This window comes from Lepisosteus platostomus, chromosome 5, assembly GCF_059453375.1.
Source record: "Lepisosteus platostomus isolate fLepPlt1 chromosome 5, fLepPlt1.hap1, whole genome shotgun sequence".
Taxonomy (NCBI): Eukaryota; Metazoa; Chordata; class Actinopteri; order Semionotiformes; family Lepisosteidae; genus Lepisosteus; species Lepisosteus platostomus.
Genome location: NC_142615.1, coordinates 56787411 through 56807218, shown reverse-complemented (window position 1 = coordinate 56807218; position 19808 = coordinate 56787411). Strand labels below are relative to the sequence as shown.

Here is a 19808-nt window from a genome sequence, read left to right as displayed (position 1 = left end):
TCATGGACAGCACGAAAGCCCGAAAAGTGGTTGACGTTTTAATTTGGCGATGGATCCCAGTTTTTTTTTTATTTTGGAGGCCAAAGAGGACAAAAAAGGAAACGTCTAGAGGTGGATCGATGGTCATCTCTGCGGTTGTTCTGATGTTCTGGAAAAAACAAAACAAAAAAAAACAGCTCGCTTGCCCGGTCGTGTAGTGTTTCCACACCCCACGCAAATCAACTTCTCTTCGCCCCCGTGGGCTCGTCGCCCGCCGCACCCCTCTCACGTGATAGGGGCTTCCCCCGGCTGTGACGTACTTACCCTACCCCCTTTTCCGCCAGCGTCATACCAAAGGTCGCGCTTCGGGCCGCGGCGATGTTGACGGACTGTCTTGTAGCGTGAGAAGAGTTTAAATTTCGACTTAAGGAGTTGGCCATCGTTATATTTCGCGAGGTATCATACGGGGGGAAAAAGAACATTTATATTTATCAACCTACTAGTAATACTGGGTGGATGTCACGTTCCCCAAAGTTCAGTGCCTCACTCTAATAAAGTAGAAACGCGACATTAAACTCCGTTCGAAACGGGAGAAATCACCAGGACACGATACAACTGACGTCCGGAAAAGAAAAAAAGAACTCCTATTCCCATTTGTAATGACCCCGTCGTGTTTTTCCCGGTGTGCGCTTATCTTTCGGAGACCGTTTCTCTCTGGTGTTGTTTTGCTGTTGGAATAAATGCCGAGGTGACCCTTCTGTGTGGAGTCTGCGTGTTCTCTCCAGTGGGTCGTTTCCTCCACCGCGGGGGCTGGTCGAACAGGGGTCTCCCAATCGTCACAGAAGTGTGTGTCGTTTTGGGTGGTGGTGGTGGGGTGCATCGGGGATACTGCGCCCCGAGGGGGTGACCTCTCACCTTACTCCGGATGAAGGGAGAAGACCTGTACCTTCACGAGTCCGGGTTGTGAAAACTTCTTCTGGCAGTTCAAAACGTTTCGAAGGGACTACAGCGCTACCCTGTTTTCCATTTGTATCGTGTATTATTAGACAGTCATAAGTATCTGTACTGATCACAGAGTCCCCCTCTCACTGCCAGGACTGAAGACCAGTGCAGCACGAATAATAATAATAATTAATAAGTCTGGACTCTCCACTCAGAGCTCCTCCCAGGTCAGGGGGATCCCCTCCAGCCCCCCCAGTGTGCAGCCCCTACCTGGATGATGCTCCAGTCCGCTCAGCACACAGCAGCTCTCAGTGGGGAGGAGAGCAGAGGGATGGAGCCAGTTCAGAGAGGGGGGTGATAAGGAGGCCATGATGGGTCAAGACCAGGGGGGGAATCAGGCCAGGACACTGGGGTAACACCCCTACTCTTCTCCAGAAACACCCCGGGATTGTTAACGAGCACAGAGAGTCAGGACCTCGGTTTTACGTCTCATCCGAAGGACGGCGCCTGTTTACAGTCCAGTGTCCCCCGTCACTATACTGGGGCATCAGGACCCACACAGACTGCAGGGTGAGAGCGCCCCCTGCTGGCCCCACTCACACCTCTCTTAGCAGCAACCTTAGGGGGGAGGAGAGGGAAAAAACCAAAAGCTAAACAGATTTTTTTTTAAAAAAATGTATTGATGCTTAACAAAAGGTCATCAGTCCAGTCTGGGGCCCCTCAGCTTCAGTCCAGACCAGTCTGGGGCCCCTCAGCTTCAGTCCAGTCTGGGGCCCCTCAGCTTCAGTCCAGTGCAGTCTGGGGTCCCTCAGCTTCAGTCCAGACTGGGGTCCCTCAGCATCGGTCCAGCACAGTCTGGGATCCCTCAGCTTCGGTCCAGCACAGACTGGGGTCACTCAGCTTCGGTCCAGTCTGGGGTCCCTCAGCTTCGGTCCAGCACAGACTGGGGTCCCTCAGCTTCGGTCCAGACTGGGGTCCCTAAGCTTCGGTCCAGCACAGTCTGGGGTCCCTCAGCTTCGGTACAGCACAGACTGAGGTCTCTCAGCTTTGGTCCAGTCCAGTCTGGGGCCTCTCAGCTCCAGTCTAGTCCAGTCTGGGGCGCCTCAGTTCCAGTCCAGTCCAGTCTGGTGTCCCTCAGCTCCAGTGCTGTCCAGTCTGGGGTCCCTCAGCTTCAGTCCAGCACAGTCTGGGGTCCCTCAGCTTCGGTCCAGCACAGTCTGGTGTCCCTCAGCTTCGGCCCAGCACAGACTGGGGTCCCTCAGCTTCGGTCCAGCATAGACTGGGGTCCCTCAGCTTCGGTCCAGCACAGTCTGGGGTCCCTCAGCTTCAGTCCAGACTGGGGTCCCTCAGCTTCGGTCCAGCACAGTCTGGTGTCCCTCAGCTCCTGTCCAGTCCAGTCTGGGGTCCCTCAGCTTCGGTCCAGCACAGTCTGGGGTCCCTCAGCTTCGGTCCAGTCTGGTGTCTCTCAGCTCCGGTCCAGTCCAGTCTGGTGTCCCTAGGCTGCAGTCCAGTCGTCTGGTGTCCCTCAGCTCCGGTCCAGTCCAATTCAGTCCAGTCCAGTCCAGTCCAGATCTTAGCAGGCACAGAACCAGGAAAGGAACCTGGAAAGAATATTGTTATTGCAGGTGTGAGGGACACAGACACAGACGTCACCATGACATCAAACAGCAAGAGGAGACTCCTCCTTGAATCACAGACACGACCGGGCGGCGCCCCCCTGTCTGCTCACCTGCACCTCCTCTTCCTCTTCTTGTCCTTCCCGGCAGCCTGCTCCTCCTCTCCCTCGCTCTTCCTCTCCTGAGCTACGGTCTCCGCCGCCTCCATCGGCTCGTCCTGATCTTCTGTCTCCACTGACACGCAGCTCAGGGACTTCAAAAAGACGCATCGGCGCTTCTGAAGCAGAGACAGGAGAGTCACGTTAAGAGTCGGACTGGACACTCCAGTACATGAACACTGCACTGAGAGAGAGAGGGGTTCATACAGTCACACTGACTGGACACTCCAGGACATGAACACTGCACTGAGAGAGAGGGGTTCATACAGACACACTGACTGGACACTCCAGTACATGAACACTGCACTGAGAGAGAGAGGGGTTCATACAGACACACTGACTGGACACTGGACAGGAGTAAAGAGAGGATCAGAGCATTACCCACCTTCTTTTTCTTCTGTCTCACAGGAGGTGGTGATTGGACCTCCTCCAGCTGGAGTCCGTGGAGGGAGAGAGGGGGCAGGAGAGGGACAGCACAGGGAGAGAAAGAGAGAGACAGGTGAGTCAAGTGTCCCAAGAGCACAGAGACTCTGCTGAGATCACACTCGCAGTGAGTGAGCCTGGGTGTAGCCCACTAATACTGACCCACTGGACACCACATGACAGAGAGGAGGAGGAGGAGAGAGACACACTGCCTGGACACCACAGGACAGAGAGGAGGAGAGAGACACACTGAGGACAGAGAGGAGGAGGAGAGAGACACTGACAGACAGGGCTGAAAGAGAGAGAGACAGAGAGGCAGGGACAGGCAGACAGCAGGCCGAGAGAGACACTGACAGACAGGGCTGAAAGAGAGAGAGACACTGAGACCCAGGGACAGACAAGACGGCAAAACTCCACCACAGACAGGACAGGGGGCAGGGTGGGACCAGCACTGACCTCCTTTCTCTCTCCTGCCGGAAGAGCTGTCTCCACCTCCTCTTCCTCCTGCAAGTCAAGAGACAGGCTGAGAGAGTGACGGGCTGGCGGGACATCGGCGAACAGAGCTGAAGGCAGAGAGCAGAGGAGACAGGCCCAGCTGGGACAACGCAGGACAGACAGAGAGACAGACAGGGAGACACACGGAGAGACACAGGGAGAGAGACCCATTTGGGATAACGCAGGACAGACAGAGAGCAGGGAGACACACGGAGAGAGAGAGGAGGGAGGGAGACACAGCTGGGACAACGCAGGACAGACAGAGAAACAGGCAGGGAGACACACGGAGAGACACAGGGAGAGAGACCCAGCTGGGACAACGCAGGACAGACAGACAGCAGGGAGACACACGGAGAGACACAGGGAGACAGGCCCAGCTGGGACAACGCAGGACAGACAGAGAGCAGGAAGACACACGGAGAGACACAGGGAGACAGGCCCAGCTGGGACAACGCAGGACAGACAGAGAGCAGGGAGACATGGAGAGACTCAGACAGAAGGACAGAAAGACAGAAAGAGAGAAGTACAGACGGACAAAAAGACAGAGAAAAGGACAGATGGACTGATGGACAGAAAGGCAGAGAAAAGGACAGAAAGACAGATGGACAGAGAAAAGAACAGAAGGACAGAGGGACAGATGGACAGAGGGACAGATGGACTGAAGGATAGACGGACAGAAGGACAGATGGACAGACAGACGGACAGACTCTGCCCCACTTGCCTCGTCAGACATCTCAGCCTCTCTCCTTGCCCTCCGCACTGGGGAGCCCCAGGCGGGGCCTGGCGGGGCCGGGCGGGCGATGGGGGGCAGGACGGGCGGGGGCAAGGGCAGGGGCACCGCCCCAGGCAGCAGGGGGGGCTCGAGGGGCATGGCGGGGATGAAGGGGGGGCAGCGGGGCGGGGCAGGCAGGGGCCTGAGGGGGCCGGAGGGGGGGGCCGGGGGCGGGGAGCGGAGGGGGCTCTCGGGCGAGGAGGGGGGGGACACCGAGCGGAATGAGCTTGGCGAGCCCGAGCGGGACGAGCCGGGCAACCCCGGGAGCTCCAGCTGCAGCTCGGCCGCCCTCTCCAGCTTCTGGACGATCTCGGGGAAACACGAAGACACCACGGGATTCTGTCCAGCGGGGAGAGGGGGAGACACAACGCAGGGGGGATGAGGAGCAGAGATTATGCCTGGACAGGTGAGTGTGTACAGTGTGTCCAGTAAGAGTCTGGACAGGTGAGTGTGTACAGTGTGTCCAGTAAGAGTCTGGACAGGTGAGTGTGTCCAGTGTGTCCAGTGAGAGTGTGGACAGGTGAGTGTGTACACTGTGTCCAGTAAGAGTCTGGACAGGTGAGTGTGGACAGTGTGTCCAATAAGAGCCCAGACAGGTGAGTGTGGACAGTGTGTCCAGTGAGAGTCTGGACAGGTGGGTGTGTACAGTGTGTCCAATAAGAGCCCAGACAGGTGAGTGTGGACAGTGTGTCCAGTGAGAGTCTGGACAGGTGGTTGTGTACAGTGTGTCCAGTAAGAGTCTGGACAGGTGGGTGTGTACAGTGTGTCCAGTAAGAGTCCGGACAGGCGAGTGTGTCCAGTGTGTCCAGTAAGAGTCCGGACAGGCGAGTGTGTCCAGTGTGTCCAGAAAGAGTGTGGACAGGTGTGTCCAACAGTAAGAAGCTGTCTTACCCTGTAACCTAGCTCAGGGGTGTTAGGGGGTGCTCTGTCTCCTCCCCAGATCTCACCTTCAGCTCTGGTGAAATGACGGACCACTAGGAGACGCTGGAAACGAGGACACAAGACAGAGATTAGGTCCACAGAGCTCACTCAATCACTACAGCAAGCAGAGACCTCTCGGCCATCAGGACTGTGGGGGTCAGAGTGGGGAGCTGTAGGGTTTCGGGAGTTTAGGGGTCAGTGTGGGGAGCTGTAGGGTATCGGGAGTTTAGGGGTCAGTGTGGGGAGCTGTAGGGTATCGGGAGTTTAGGGGTCAGTGGGGGGAGCTGTAGGGTATCGGGAGTTTAGGGGTCAGAGTGTGGAGCTGTAGGGTATCGGGAGTTTAGGGGTCAGTGTGGGGAGCTGTAGGGTATTGGGAGTTTAGGGGTCAGAGTGGGGAGCTGTAGGGTATCGGGAGTTTAGGGGTCAGAGTGGGGAGCTGTAGGGTATCGGGAGTTTAGGGGTCAGTGGGGGGAGCTGTAGGGTATCGGGAGTTTAGGGGTCAGTGGGGGGAGCTGTAGGGTATCGGGAGTTTAGGGGTCAGTGGGGGAGCTGTAGGGTAGATGTGGGGCACCGGGCCCACCACAGGACGGCCGGTCCAGTCTCGCGGAAGGCGACCGGGTCAGACTTACGGAAAAGCACCGGGACTTGGGCCGGGACCTCTCCCGCTGCCAGTCCGGGTTCGGCCTGACCGGTGTGACCTGTGAAGATGCCAAACAGCCCATCTCCGAGACAGCTCTGACCAAATAGCCCAGCCCAGTCGTGTCGAGACTAGGGGCCTTGGGCAGTCTCTACAGTGTGTCCAGTGAGAGTGTGGACAGGTGAGTCTCTACAGTGTGTCCAGTGAGAGTGTGGACAGGTGAGTGTGTACAGTGTGTCCAGTGAGAGTCTGGACAGGTGAGTCTGACCAGTGTGTCCAGTAAGAGTCTGGACAGGTGAGTCTCTACAATGTGTCCAGTGAGAGTCTGGACAGGTGAGTCTGACCAGTGTGTCCAGTAAGAGTCTGGAAAGGTGAGTGTGTACAGTGTGTCCAGTAAGAGTCTGGACAGGTGAGTCTCTACAGTGTGTCCAGTGAGAGTCTGGACAGGTGAGTGTGTACAGTGTGTCCAGTAAGAGTCTGGACAGGTGAGTCTCTACAGTGTGTCCAGTGAGAGTCTGGACAGGTGAGTGTGTACAGTGTGTCCAGTAAGAGTCTGGACAGGTGAGTCTCTACAGTGTGTCCAGTGAGAGTCTGTACAGGTGAGTGTGTACAGTGTGTCCAGTAAGAGTCTGGACAGGTGAGTGTGTACAGTGTGTCCAGTAAGAGTCTGGACAGGTGAGTCTCTACAGTGTGTCCAGTGAGAGTCCGGACAGGTGAGTCTCTACAGTGTGTCCAGGAAGAGTGTAGGAAGTCCAGAGGCAATCTGTGCTCTCAGAAGGCCATAATGGACCTGCAGCTTGGTTTTCCTCGGAACCGCGACCCTGTCTCTTGAGCCGAGGCGTGTCCTCAGTCAAGATCACCACTGGAAGTGTCTCTCCTCGTCTGGAGGTGTTACCGTGAGACCTGGTCTGTCAAGCGCTTTGCGCTGCTATGTGTGTGAAAGGTGCTCTATCAGTGAAGTTTATTATTATTATTATTATAATACAGCGAGCTCTGCTGGGGGCGGAGAGGCCAGTCGGAGGAGGGCTGGACGCTGGACGCTGGACGGCGGGCGGGAGGGGTGGACTTACGAAGCCTCGCCGGGCCCGGGTCCTGCTGCGACCGCGCACGGCCGTGCGGCATCTCTGTCGGTCCATCGTCCTGCCGAGACAAGTAGAGTCACAGAGGGGAGGGGAGGGGGCGGAGCCACACAGCTGGGCGGCTTGTTCCCCACCCCCGCCCCCCTCTGTGTACAGAAGAGCCTCCTGTCCTGACTGGAGGAGCTCACCCAGCTGTGTCTGGAGAGGAGCCAGGGTATCAGCTTTGTTCCACACCCCCGCCACTCTCTGTGTACAGTAGACCCTCCTATCCTGACTGGAGGAGCTCACCCAGCTGTGTCTGGAGAGAAGCCAGGGTATCGGCTTCAACCACAGGGCTGGGCAGCTTGTTCCCCACCCCACCACTCTCTGTGTAGAGGTGCACCTCCTCTCAATATCTTTTTACAGCACGATCACACCCATAAGAGTGGAGTAACGGGAAAAAAAAACAACTTATTTCTCAACTTATTTTGTTATTTCTCGACAGCTGCATTTTTAACTGACTTACCGATTTCACGGGGATACTTCAGAGTGAATCTGAAGCTGAAACTATTATTTGATTGAAGTCGAAGTAACCCGCAAATCTTTTTTGGAAGAAACACGTGTTTAGAAAGCGCTATATAGTCCTTTCCTCCTCTCCTTTCTTCACTCCTCTGAGCCCACGGGGCTCCGGCGCCGCCCCCCGCTAGATTCCGCCGCTCTGTGAAACAAAAATGGCCGACATTTTTCGCGGTTGTTTTTTTTTTAGGTGGACATTTTATTTTTCCAACTCTCAGCGGCCAGCCGGGTGTCCCTGTACGACCCCGGTAGTCGCCACCTCGGACAGGCAGGGGAAACGGGTCCAGCTGTTTCCGGCCCAAGGGTTACAAAAGCTGCACTTGAATTTAAAGACAAAATCACGTCGAGGGCGCATTCAGCACCCCCACGTCCAACACGGGTTTCCGTGGGGTTTGGTTCAGTGAAATTAGCACCCCCCCTACCCCCAAGTCAAAGAAAGACCAAGGGCGGAAATTTCGGGCCACGCCACGTCCAAAAAACACGGGTTCCCACCCCCCCGTCCTGCGGGGAAAAGAGACGGCATTTTCTTTTCCGAGCGCTGCGTGGGACCTCACGACCCCCCCCCCAAAAAAACGGGCTTCGCAGATGAGGAAAACCAGGCACATCGACTTCTCTACAACACCACCTGGCCGTTTCTGTTTCAGACCGTGGTAAAAAAATAAATACAATTTCGCCTCTCACCGACCGCCGCGCAAAAAAAACACAACTTCACGCTACAGAAACGGCCTGTGTGAGGGGGGGCACGGGAAAAAAATAAAACCTGCGTGTTTTCGGCAGAGTAAGCTCAGCGGGGAAACTCCCTGAATCTCGGGGTTGCTTCTTGAACCCCGAAAACGACCTTTTTTCTCTCTCTCGTTTTCTTGGTGTCTGGGACGTTCACGAACTCCGCCGCGTCGGTGCGATTCCCAGCGGGACTTGAACATAACCCCCCCCCCGTGGAGCCACAGCGCCCCCGTGTGGCCGAGAGGACCACCACCCGCAGGGCTGAGCTTTTACTGCCGTGTCCCGCTTTCACTCTGGCGATGAAGGAGGGAATCAAGGAGGAGAATTAATATTGTGATCCACCAGTCCATCACAGGACGCACACACACCCTGGACAGGACACCAGTCCTTCACAGGATACAAGTCCATCACAGTACACACACACACCCTGGACAGGACACCAGTCCATCACAGGACACACACACACTCACAAACCCTGGACAGGACAGCAGTCCATCACAGGACACACACACACTCACAAACCCTGGACAGGACAGCAGTCCATCACAGGACACACACACTCACACACCCTGGACAGGACACCAGTCCATCACAGGATGTTCAGTGCCTCTCTCTAATAAAGTAGAAACAAGACATTAAACTCCGTTCAAAACGGGAGAAATCACCAGGACACAATACACCTTGCTCCGGACGATGGGAGAAGACCTGTACCTTCACGAGTCCGGGTTGTGAAAACTTCTTCTGGCAGTTCAAAACGTTTCGAAGGGACTACAGCGCTACCCTGTTTTCCATTTCTATCGTGTATTATTATACAGTCATAAGTATCTGTACTGATCACAGAGTCCCCCTCTCACTGCCAGAACTGAAGCCCAGTGCAGCACGAATAATAATAATAATTAATAAGTCTGGACTCTCCACTCAGAGCTCCTCCCAGGTCAGGGGGATCCCCTCCAGCCCCCCCAGTGTGCAGCCCCTACCTGGATGATGCTCCAGTCTGCTCAGCACACAGCAGCTCTCAGTGGGGAGGAGAGCAGAGGGATGGAGCCAGTTCAGAGAGGGGGGTGATTAGGAGGCCATGATGGGTCAAGACCAGGGGGGGAATCAGGCCAGGATACTGGGGTAACACCCCTACTCTTCTCCAGAAACACCCCGGGATTGTTAACGAGCACAGAGAGTCAGGACCTTGGTTTGACGTCTCATCCGAAGGACGGCGCCTGTTTACAGTCCAGTGTCCCCCGTCCCTATACTGGGGCATCAGGACCCACACAGACCGCAGAGTGAGAGCGCCCCCTGCTGGCCCCACTCACACCTCTCCCAGCAGCAACTTTGGGGGGGGGGGGGGAGGGAAAAAACCAAAAGCTAAACAGATTTTTTTTTTAATTTTTTATTGATGCTTAACAAAAGAACAAAAATTACAAGCTTCAGTCCAGACCGGGGTCTGGGGTCCCTCAGCTTCAGTCCAGTCCAGAATGGAGCCCCTCAGCTTCAGTCCAGTCCAGTCTGGGGCCCCTCAGCTCCAGTCCAACCTGGTGTCCCTCAGCTCCAGTGCAGTCCAGACTGGGGTCCCTCAGCTTCGGTCCAGCACCGTCTGGTGTCCCTCAGCTTCGGCCCAGCACAGACTGGGGTCCCTCAGCTTCGGTCCAGCACAGTCTGGGGTCCCTCAGCTTCAGTCCAGACTGGGGTCCCTCAGCTTCGGTCCAGCACAGTCTGGGGTCCCTCAGCTCCAGTCCAGTCCAGTCTGGTGTCTCTCAGCTCCAGTCCAGTCCAGTCTGGGGCCCCTCAGCTCCAGTCCAGTCCAGTCTGGTGTTTCTCAGCTCCGGTGCAGTCCAGTCTGGTGTCTCTCAGCTCCGGTCCAGTCCAGTCTGGTGTCCCTAGGCTCCAGTCCAGTCCAGTCTGGTGTCCCTCAGCTCCTGTCCAGTCCAGTCTGGGGCCCCTCAGCTTCAGTGCAGTCCAGTCTGGCGTCCCTCAGCTCCAGTCCAGTCCAGTCTAGTCCAGTCCAGATCTTAGCTGGCACAGAACCAGGAAAGGAACCTGGAAAGAATATTGTTATTGCAGGTGTGAGGGACACAGACACAGACGTCACCATGACATCAAACAGCAAGAGGAGACTCCTCCTTGAATCACAGACACGACCGGGCGGCGCCCCCCTGTCTGCTCACCTGCACCTCCTCTTCCTCTTCTTGTCCTTCCCGGCAGCCTGCTCCTCCTCTCCCTCGCTCTTCCTCTCCTGACCCACGGTCTCCGCCGCCTCCATCGGCTCGTCCTGATCTTCTGTCTCCACTGACACGCAGCTCAGGGAGTTTAAAAAGACGCACCAGCGCTTCTGAAGCAGAGACAGGAGAGTCACGTTAAGAGTCGGACTGGACACTCCCGTACATGAACACTGCACTGAGAGAGAGAGGGGTTCATACAGACACACTGACTGGACACTGACTGGACACTGGACAGCAGTAAAGAGAGGATCAGAGCATTACCCACCTTATTTTTCTTCTGTCTCACAGGAGGTGGTGATTGGACCTCCTCCAGCTGGAGTCCGAGGAGGGAGAGAGGGGGCAGGAGAGGGACAGCACAGGGAGAGAAAGAGAGAGACAGGTGAGTCAAGTGTCCCAAGAGTACAGAGACTCTGCTGAAATCACACTCGCAGTGAGTGACACCGACACTAACCAGCCTCAGGACAGCACTGCTAGAGCACCACAACCCAGACTCAAGCACATCACAGCACAGATCAAACAGCAATATCTCACACACTGGGACACACACACACAAACACAACATAAACTGGAATGCTACAGAACCTTAAACAGACAATACACACTAGCTGAATATTTGACCAAAATAAAAAATAACAAACAGAAACAGACCCTGACGAAGTACAGGCTCAGTGACCACAACCTGGCCATAGAAACTGGGCGACACAGGCAGACCTGGCTGCCCAGAGAGGACAGGCTGTGCTCCCACTGCCAGCGGGGAGAAATAGAGACAGAGGTGCACTTCCTACTGCACTGTGACAGATACTCTGGGATTAGAGAAACATTCTTCCCGAAATTCAGGAATCTAATCCCAGAGTTCCCACACCTGCCAGAATCACAACAGGTCCCAATCCTACTGGGAGAGGGAGGAGGGAACTCAGTTGATCTGGCAGCCCAGTATGTGATCTCCTGTCACAGCCTGAGGAACAGTGAGTCTGTCTCCCAATAATGCTCCAGCCGCCTACAGTATATGTCAATATTTTATAATATGTCTTTGTTGTAAATGTCTGTAACATGTCTGCTTTACGCAGAGAGTGGCGGGGGTTGGATGTCAAGGCCTGACGATACCGCATTACGCAGAGAGTGGAGGGGTGGGATGTCAGGGCCTGACGACACTGCTTTATGCAGAGAATGGAGGGGTGGGTGTCAGGGCCATACGACACTTCTTTATTCAGAGAGTGGAGGGGGTGGGATGTCAGGGCTAGATGACACTGCTTTACACAGAGAGTGGAGAGGTGGGTGTCAAGGCTATACGACAGTGCTTTCCGCAGAGAGTGGTTGGGGTGTGATGTCAGGGCCATACGACAGTGCTTTACACAGAGAGTGGTGGGGGTGGGATGTCAGGGCCATATGACACTGCTTTACACAGAGAGTGACGGGGGTGGGATGTCAGGGCTTGACGACACTGCTTTATGCAGAGAGTGGAGGGGTGGGTGTCAGGGCTATACGACAGTGCTTTCGGCAGAGAGTGGTGGGGGTGTGATGTCAGGGCCATACGACACTTCTATACGCAGGGAGTGGCAGGGGTGGGATGTCAGGGCCTGACGATACTACTTTACACAGTTAGTGGTGGGGGTGGGATGTCAGGGCCATACGACACTTCTTTACGCAGAGAGTGGCAGGGCTTGACGACACTGCTTTATGCAAAAAATGGAGGGGTGGGTGTCAGGGCTATATGACAGTGCTTTCCGCAGAGAGTGGTGGGAGTGGGATGTCAGGCCCTGACGATACTACTTTACGTAGACAGTGGCGGGGGTGGGATGTCAGGGCCTGACGACACTGCTTTATTCAAAGAGTGGAGGGGTGGGTGTCAGGGCTATACGACAGTGCTTAATGCAGAGAGTGGAGGGTTGGGTGTCAGGGCTATACGACAGTGCTTTCCGCAGAGAGTGGTGGGGGTGTGATGTCAGGGCCATACGACACTTCTTTACGCAGGGAGTGGCAGGGGTGGGATGTCAGGGCCTGACGATACTTATTTACGCAGAGAGTGGCAGGGGTGGGATGTCAGGGCCTGAAGATACTGCTTTTCGCAGAGAGCGGAGGAGGTGGGATTCGACCTCTCAGTGGGGCCAGCAGGGGGCCTGCGGTCTGTGAGGGGTCTTAATGCCCCAGTGTAGTGACAGGGGACACGATCTGGCCCACCAGCGACGAGCAGGTTACCAGATCTAGACAAAGGGGGCAACTCTTAGTCGTATGAGCTTAGTCACACATCGCAGCGATTAAAAAAACAAAACAAACATATTATGTCTGTTACTAACGACTTTTTTTTCCTACATTGAAAGTCTCTTTCCCGGGTGATTTTCTAGCGCGACTGGGGCTCTTCATTTCTCCTCGGTGTCTCATCGCGGGCGGATTTGAAACAGACCACAGAAGGTGGTCACACACTATATTATTATTGAGAGACAGGCTCACTGTCTGTACCTCAGGCTGGGACAGTAGATCACACTGTATTATTATTATTGAGAGACAGGCTTACTCTCTGTTCCTCAAGCTGAGACAGGACATCACATACTGTATTATTATTGATTGACAGGCTCACTGTTCCTCAGGCTGGGACAGGAGATCACACACTGTATTATTATTATTGAGAGACAAGCTCACTGTCTGTTCCTCAGGCTGGGACAGAGGATCACACACTGTATTATTATTATTTAGAGACAGGCTCACTGTCTGTTCCTCAGAGTTGGACAGGAGATCCCACACTGAATTATTATTATAGAGAGACAGGCTCACTGTATTTTCCCCAGGCTGGGTCAGGAGCTCACACAGTATTATTATAATTATTGAGAGACAGTCTCACTGTCTGTTCCTCAGTCTGGGACAGGAGATCACACACTGTATTATTATTATTGAGAGACAGGCTCACTGTCTGTTCCCCAGGCTGGGACAGGAGATCCCACACTGTATTATTATAATTATTTAGAGACAGACTCACTGTCTTTTCCTCGGTCTGGGACAGATGGTCACACACTGTATTATTATTGAGACAGGCTCACTGTCTGTTCCTCAATCTGGGACAGTAGATCACATTGTATTATTATTATTAATATTATTGAGAGTCTGGCACACTGTTCCCCAGGCTGGGACAGGAGATCCCACACTGTATTATTATTATTTTGAGACAGGCTCACTGTTTGTTCCTCAGGCTGGGACAGGAGATCACACACTGTATTATAATTATTGAGAGAGAGGCTCACTGTCTGTTCATCAGACTGGGACAGGAGATCCCACACTGAATTATTATTATTGAGAGACAGGCTTACTCTCTGTTCCTCAGGCGGAGACAGGACATCACATACTGTATTATTATTGATTGACAGGCTTATTGTTCCTCAGGCTGGGACAGGAGATCAGACACTGTATTATTATTATAGTGAGACAGGCTCACTGTATGTTCCACAAGCTGAGACAGGAATTCACACTGTATTATTATTATTGAGAGACAGACTCACTGTCATTTCCTCAGTCTGGGACAGTTGGTCACATACTGTATTATTATTATTGAGAGACAGGCTCACTGTTCCTCATGCTGGGACAGTAGATCACACTGTATTATTATTACTGAGAGTCTGGCTCACTGTTCCCCAGGCTGGGACAGGAGATCACACACTGTATTATTATTATTGACAGATAGGCTGAAGGTCTGTTCCTCAGAATGGGACAGGAGATCACACATTGTATTATTATTATTGAGAGACAGGCTCACTGTCTGTTCCTCAGGCTGGGACAGAGGATCACACACTGTATTATTATTGAGAGACAGGCTCACTCTCTGTTCCTCAGGCTGGGACAGGAGATCACACATTGGCTTGTTATTGAGAGGCAGGCTCACTGTCTGTTCCTCAGGCTGGGACAGGAGATCACACGCTGTATTATTATTATTGAGAGACAGGCTCATTGTCTGTTTCTCAGGCTGGGACAGGAGATCACACACTGAATTACTATTATTGACAGATAGGCTCACTCTGTCTTCGCTTGGGCTTGAACAGGAGATCACACACTGGATTATTATTATTGAGAGAGGCTCACAGTCTGTTCCTCAGGCTGGGACAGGAAATCACACACTCTATTATTATTATTGAGAGACAGGCACACTGTCTGTTCCTCAGGCTAGGGTAGGATATCACACACTGTATTATTAGTATTGAGAGAAAGCCTCAGTGTTCCCCAGGCTGGGACAGGAGTTCAAACTGTATTATTATTATTATTATTGAGAGACAAGCTCACTGTTCCTCAGGCTGGGACAGGAAATGACACACTGTATTATTATTATTGAGAGACAAGCTCACTGTTCCCCAGGCTGGGACAGGAGGTCATACTCTGTATTATTATTATTGAGAGACAGGCTCACTGTCTGTTCCTCAGGCTGGGACAGGAGATCACAAACTGTATTATTGTTATAGAGAGACCTGCTCTTTCCTGACTGTTCCTTAGGCTGGGACAGCAGATCATAATCTGCTTTATTATTATTGAGAGACTGGCTCATTCTTGTCTGTTCCTCAGGTTGGGAAAGGAGATCACACACTGTATTATTATTATTGAGAGACGGGCTCACTGTCTGTTCCTCTGACTGGGGCAGGAAATGACACACTGTATAATTAGTATTGAGAGACAGGCTCAGTGTTCCCCAGGCTGAGACAGGAGATAACACTGTATTATTATTATTGAGTATCTGGTTCACTGTTCCCCAGGCTGGGACAGGAAATCACACACTGTATTATTATTATTGAGAGACAGACTCACTGTCTGTTCCTCAGGCTGGGGCAGGATATCACACACTGTATTATTAGTATTGAGAGACAGCCTCAGTGTTTGCCAGGCTTGGACAGGAGATCACACACTGTATTATTATTATTGAGATACAGACTCACTGTCTGTTCCTCCTGCTGGGACTGGAGATCACACACTGTTCTATTATTACTGAGGGACATGCTCACTGTTTGTCCTTCAGACTGGGACAGGACATTCCACACTAGGTTATCATTATTGAGAGACAGGCTCGCTGTCTATTCCTCAGGCTAGTACAGGAGATCACGCACTGTATTATTATTATTTAGATACAGGCTCACTGTGTGTTCCACAGGCTGGGACAGTAGATCACACTGTATTATAATTATTGAGAGGCTGACTCACTGTTTCCCAGGCTGGGACAGGAGATCACACACTGTATTATTATTGAGAGACAGGCTCACTGTCTGTTCCTCTGGCTGGGGCAGGGAATCACACACTGTATTATTAGTATTATTAAGAGACAGGCTCGCTGTCTACTCCACAGGCTGGGACAGGATATCACACACTGTTGTAGTGTTCTCTCACGAGGCACCAGTTCTGTAGGGGTTTGGGCATTAACTGGGACAATTATTTTTGTGGCAGTAAATCACAAAATTGATTCTTTTAATGGTCTTAGAATCCAACCATGCGACATAACTCAAACAACGCACACACAGGTACAAATACACAAGGATACATTTGTTAATATATAGAATATGCATGCAAACCTAACAGATCTTATCGTATGGGTTATCAGAATACAAAAGATATAAATTCATTCAGTTACAAAGAGTTACACATATCAAGAGGACATAAGTTCGGTATATCATTCATTTAGATCATTTCGTAATTGAACTTGTTTACAACTTCTACATGAGATACTCAAAACAAGTACATAACCCTTAGGAATTAAATTGATATCAACTGGTTGGGAGCAGTAATGGAATAAGGTTGAATGCTCACTGCCGGGGCATCCCTTTTCTCACTGTTTCCGTAGTACAGCGGTTATCACGTTTGCCTCACACGCGGAAAAATCCCCGGTTCGAAACCGGACGGGAACAGCCTCTTTTTGCACGCTCCTGTACTTCACAGAGGTCTTGAGTGAGCGCTCATGCCGCAACACAGGAAGGCTGGAGCAGGTGGCTGTGGGCTCTGCGCACCGCCGAAATAGCTCAGTTGGGAGAGCGTTAGACTGAAGATCTAAAGGTCCCTGGTTCGATCCCGGGTTTCGGCATTTTGTTTCATCACGCCCTTTGTTCCTCTCTCCAGCGCCCCCTGCCTAAAGTGACGCGTCCCTTTCTCAGCCCGAAACGCAAGCGAGACACCAGCAGCGGTCCCTGCAGGTTTCCGTAGTGTAGCGGCTATCACGTTCGCCTAACACGTGCAAGGTCCCCGGTTCGAGACCGGGTGGAAACAGCCTCGTTTTGCACGCTCCTGTACTTCACAGAGGTCTTGAGCGACCGGTCATTTGTTCCCAATGTGTTTCCGGTGCCTTCATGCACTCTTGTACCAAACGCACGTTCCTTCTGTACGCGGAGCCGATCATTTGCAATTGGGCTGTGCCGACAGACCAGGACGAGCTCTGTCGGCTCAAAAGCAGCGCAGGACCTGCAAGAACAACAGAAAGATTAGCATCCAGCGGGGGCCTCTTAGTGAGCCCAAGATCTCATCAAGAATCGGCTCCAGCAACAGGGCTGGGCGCATTGTTCCATTCTCCAACAACTCTCGGTGTAAACAAGTCCCTCCTGGTCTCTGCTTGAATTGCACTTTCCTGCATTTGCTTTGGTGTAACTGGCTTCCCCTGCATGGGCGAATGTGAAGAAGATCCTTAGTAAGTCATTGAAGAAAACCGAGAAGAGGTCGAGTGGCCTCTGTCGTTCATCAACAATCCAGTCAGGCAGTACTCCTCTGTAAAGCGCCGTTCGTTCACATCGATTGGCTTTTTTTTGCCTTCATTTGTGCATGTAGTAAAAGCAGACGCCCCTATTCTACCAACTCGTATACATCGACCCTTCGACACTCTGAGTGACACCTCTTGCTTTTTCTCATATTTATGTAGTTTGCTTGCATGATGCCCGGAACAGCGGGGTTGTGCGCTCCCATATGGTCTAGCGGTTAGGATTCCTGGTTTTCACCCAGGTGGCCTGGGTTCAACTCCCGGTATGGGAACGTGTCAGTTTTGAATCCTGCTTTCCAAAAGATCACCACCGTGTACGAAGGAGCCGCATTAAAACTACTCGAACGTGCAAAACGTGCGAGAAGAGGGGGCGCTTGTTTCCAGCCGAAACTTCTCGCGTGTGAGACGAGCTGATCATCGCTGCAGGAGGTGGGAGGGTTACTCTGGTAGACAGGGCTGACCTTCGGCAATAAGTTTTATACAAGATGATATTTGCACTTTCTGGAGAGGCGATTTTCTCCACTTCAGTAGCCCGATTTCGTCGATTGCGTGGAGAGGGCTGTAGAATGTGGCGCCTCCTTTCCTGCTCCGTCCATGACAGGCGTGCTGGTCTCTGGAGAGAGAGCACGGTCCATCAGCGCACTCCAATAAAGGCACTGGAAGCAGCTGAATCGCATTGACGAAGCTCAGTGCTGGGCCGCTGGGCACTTCTTACCACCGTTTCCGTAGTGTAGTGGTTATCACGTTCGCCTCACACGCGAAAGGTCCCTGGTTCGAAACCGGGCGGAAACAGACTTCTTTTGTCGCCACGCACAAAAGGGGATTGGGGATTCGCCTAGCACTGTGATCGAACAGACCCACTCACCTCTTAGTGTGGCGGGATCTGCACAGTGCATGTCACAGCGAATCCTGCTTTCACTTCAATGCGCGTCCTGATGTACCCCGGTCTTCCGCGTGACAGGTGGGGACAGGTGACAGGTCCGCGTGACAGGTCCTATACTAACGAGGAAGACATCGCTCTCTCCAACCCCCGGTATCGTGTCCCGACCCACCGTGCTGGAAGGCGACGTGTGCTGTGATTCCTTTACGGAGCAGAAATGACAACCGAGGAGCCGAGAGATCATTTCAGCATTTCGCGTCTGAACGGAAAACACAAACGACCAACTCGGAATGACTTGCCTTTGACGCTTATCAAAGCGTTCTTTGTGCATCGAACAGACCCACTCACCTCTTAGTGTGGCGGGATCTGCACAGTGCATGTCGCAGCGCTTCCTGCTTTCACTTCAATGTGCTTCCTGATGTCGAGTCGTGTGCCGTGCGGAGGCTCTGAAAGCGAGAGCAATGAAAAGGTGCACGACGCTGTGAAAGAAAACAGAGAAGTGAAAGGCAGTCCTTTCTCTAAGGAGGTGAAAGAAAAGCTACTCCCCGTCGGGGAATCAAACCCCGGTCTCCCGTGTGACAGGCGGGGATACTTGCCACTATACTAACGAGGAAGACGTCGCACGCTCCGACCCCCGGCATCGTGTCCCGACCCAGCGTGCTGGAAGGCGACGCGTGCTGTGATTCCTTTACGGAGCAGAAATGACAACCGAGGAGCCGAGAGAACATTTCAGCATTTCGCGTCTGAACGGAAAACACAAACGACCAACTCGGAATGACTTGCCTTTGAGGCTTTTCAAAGTCTTCTTTGTGGACGACGACTGCACCGCCTAGCAGATACAAATGGGTTGTACAACTTTGAACTAGCAAATGGAAGAGGGCTAAGCCCCCTCTCTTTTAGCCCAGGTTCGATCTGTCTCCCAGAATCACCAGGGCGCACGCACACACACACACCCGTGCCGTTGAAGTGCTCTGCTTCATTTCTAAGGGCAACTCAACATTCACTCCTACCCCGAGTGCAGAAAAGACAGCGTCCGCAGCAACAACAGCTCAGGTCTCTGCACAGGAGCTAAGCTGCCCCCATCTCCCCTGCTCTGCGGCTCCTGCGGAGTGGAGTCCAGCCTGGAGCCGTGTTTGCAGGCGGCAGCTCCCCGCGCTATGTCTGTGCGTCGTGTCCAAGAGCTCCTGGGAGGAAGAGAGAGCCCTCCCACTCGGGGGCTTTTCCATGGTCTGTGTGAGGAGGGGCGGGTGTGTCCAGTAGCTTATCGAGCGGAAGCCTGGGGCGGCGGAGAGCTGTGATTGTGCAGACCTTGAGGTGTCACCTCTTTGTCTGCTTTCCCGCCCCCCCTCCGCCCGAGCTCTGCTCCAAAGTAGCCCGGCAACCCCTCACACCTGCACGTGTCACAACCTAAGGTGTGGTCATGAGACACCCATGGGGTGTCGTTCCTTTCTTGCTAATTGTTTCCTGCCCGTCACAGGCAGGAGTCCATGCGAGGAAGATGCGCTGGACAGAGCTCAGAGGGCGCACCTGGGTGGCTTTCTTTCTGAGTGACGTTCCTGCAACACTCTCCCGCTCCTCTTGGTGCGCTCATGCCGCAACACAGGAAGGCTGGAGCAGGAGGCTGTGGGCTCCGCGCACCGCCGAAATAGCTCAGTTGGGAGAGCGTTAGACTGAAGATCTAAAGGTCCCTGGTTCGATCCCGGGTTTCGGCA

General features: G+C 53.2%; 4 non-coding genes across 4 annotated transcripts; all 4 read left to right on the top strand.

Moving 5' to 3' along the window:
* Positions 1-16480: 16480 nt before the first annotated feature.
* On the top strand, positions 16481-16553 carry trnaf-gaa (transfer RNA phenylalanine (anticodon GAA)). The gene has a single exon. It is a non-coding gene; the product is annotated as a tRNA-Phe (tRNA).
* Positions 16554-17416: 863 nt separating this feature from the next.
* On the top strand, positions 17417-17488 carry trnae-uuc (transfer RNA glutamic acid (anticodon UUC)). Its single transcript has one exon. It is a non-coding gene; the product is annotated as a tRNA-Glu (tRNA).
* A 447-nt stretch (positions 17489-17935) lies between these two features.
* On the top strand, positions 17936-18008 carry trnav-cac (transfer RNA valine (anticodon CAC)). The gene has a single exon. It is a non-coding gene; the product is annotated as a tRNA-Val (tRNA).
* Positions 18009-19735: 1727 nt separating this feature from the next.
* On the top strand, positions 19736-19808 carry trnaf-gaa (transfer RNA phenylalanine (anticodon GAA)). The gene has a single exon. It is a non-coding gene; the product is annotated as a tRNA-Phe (tRNA).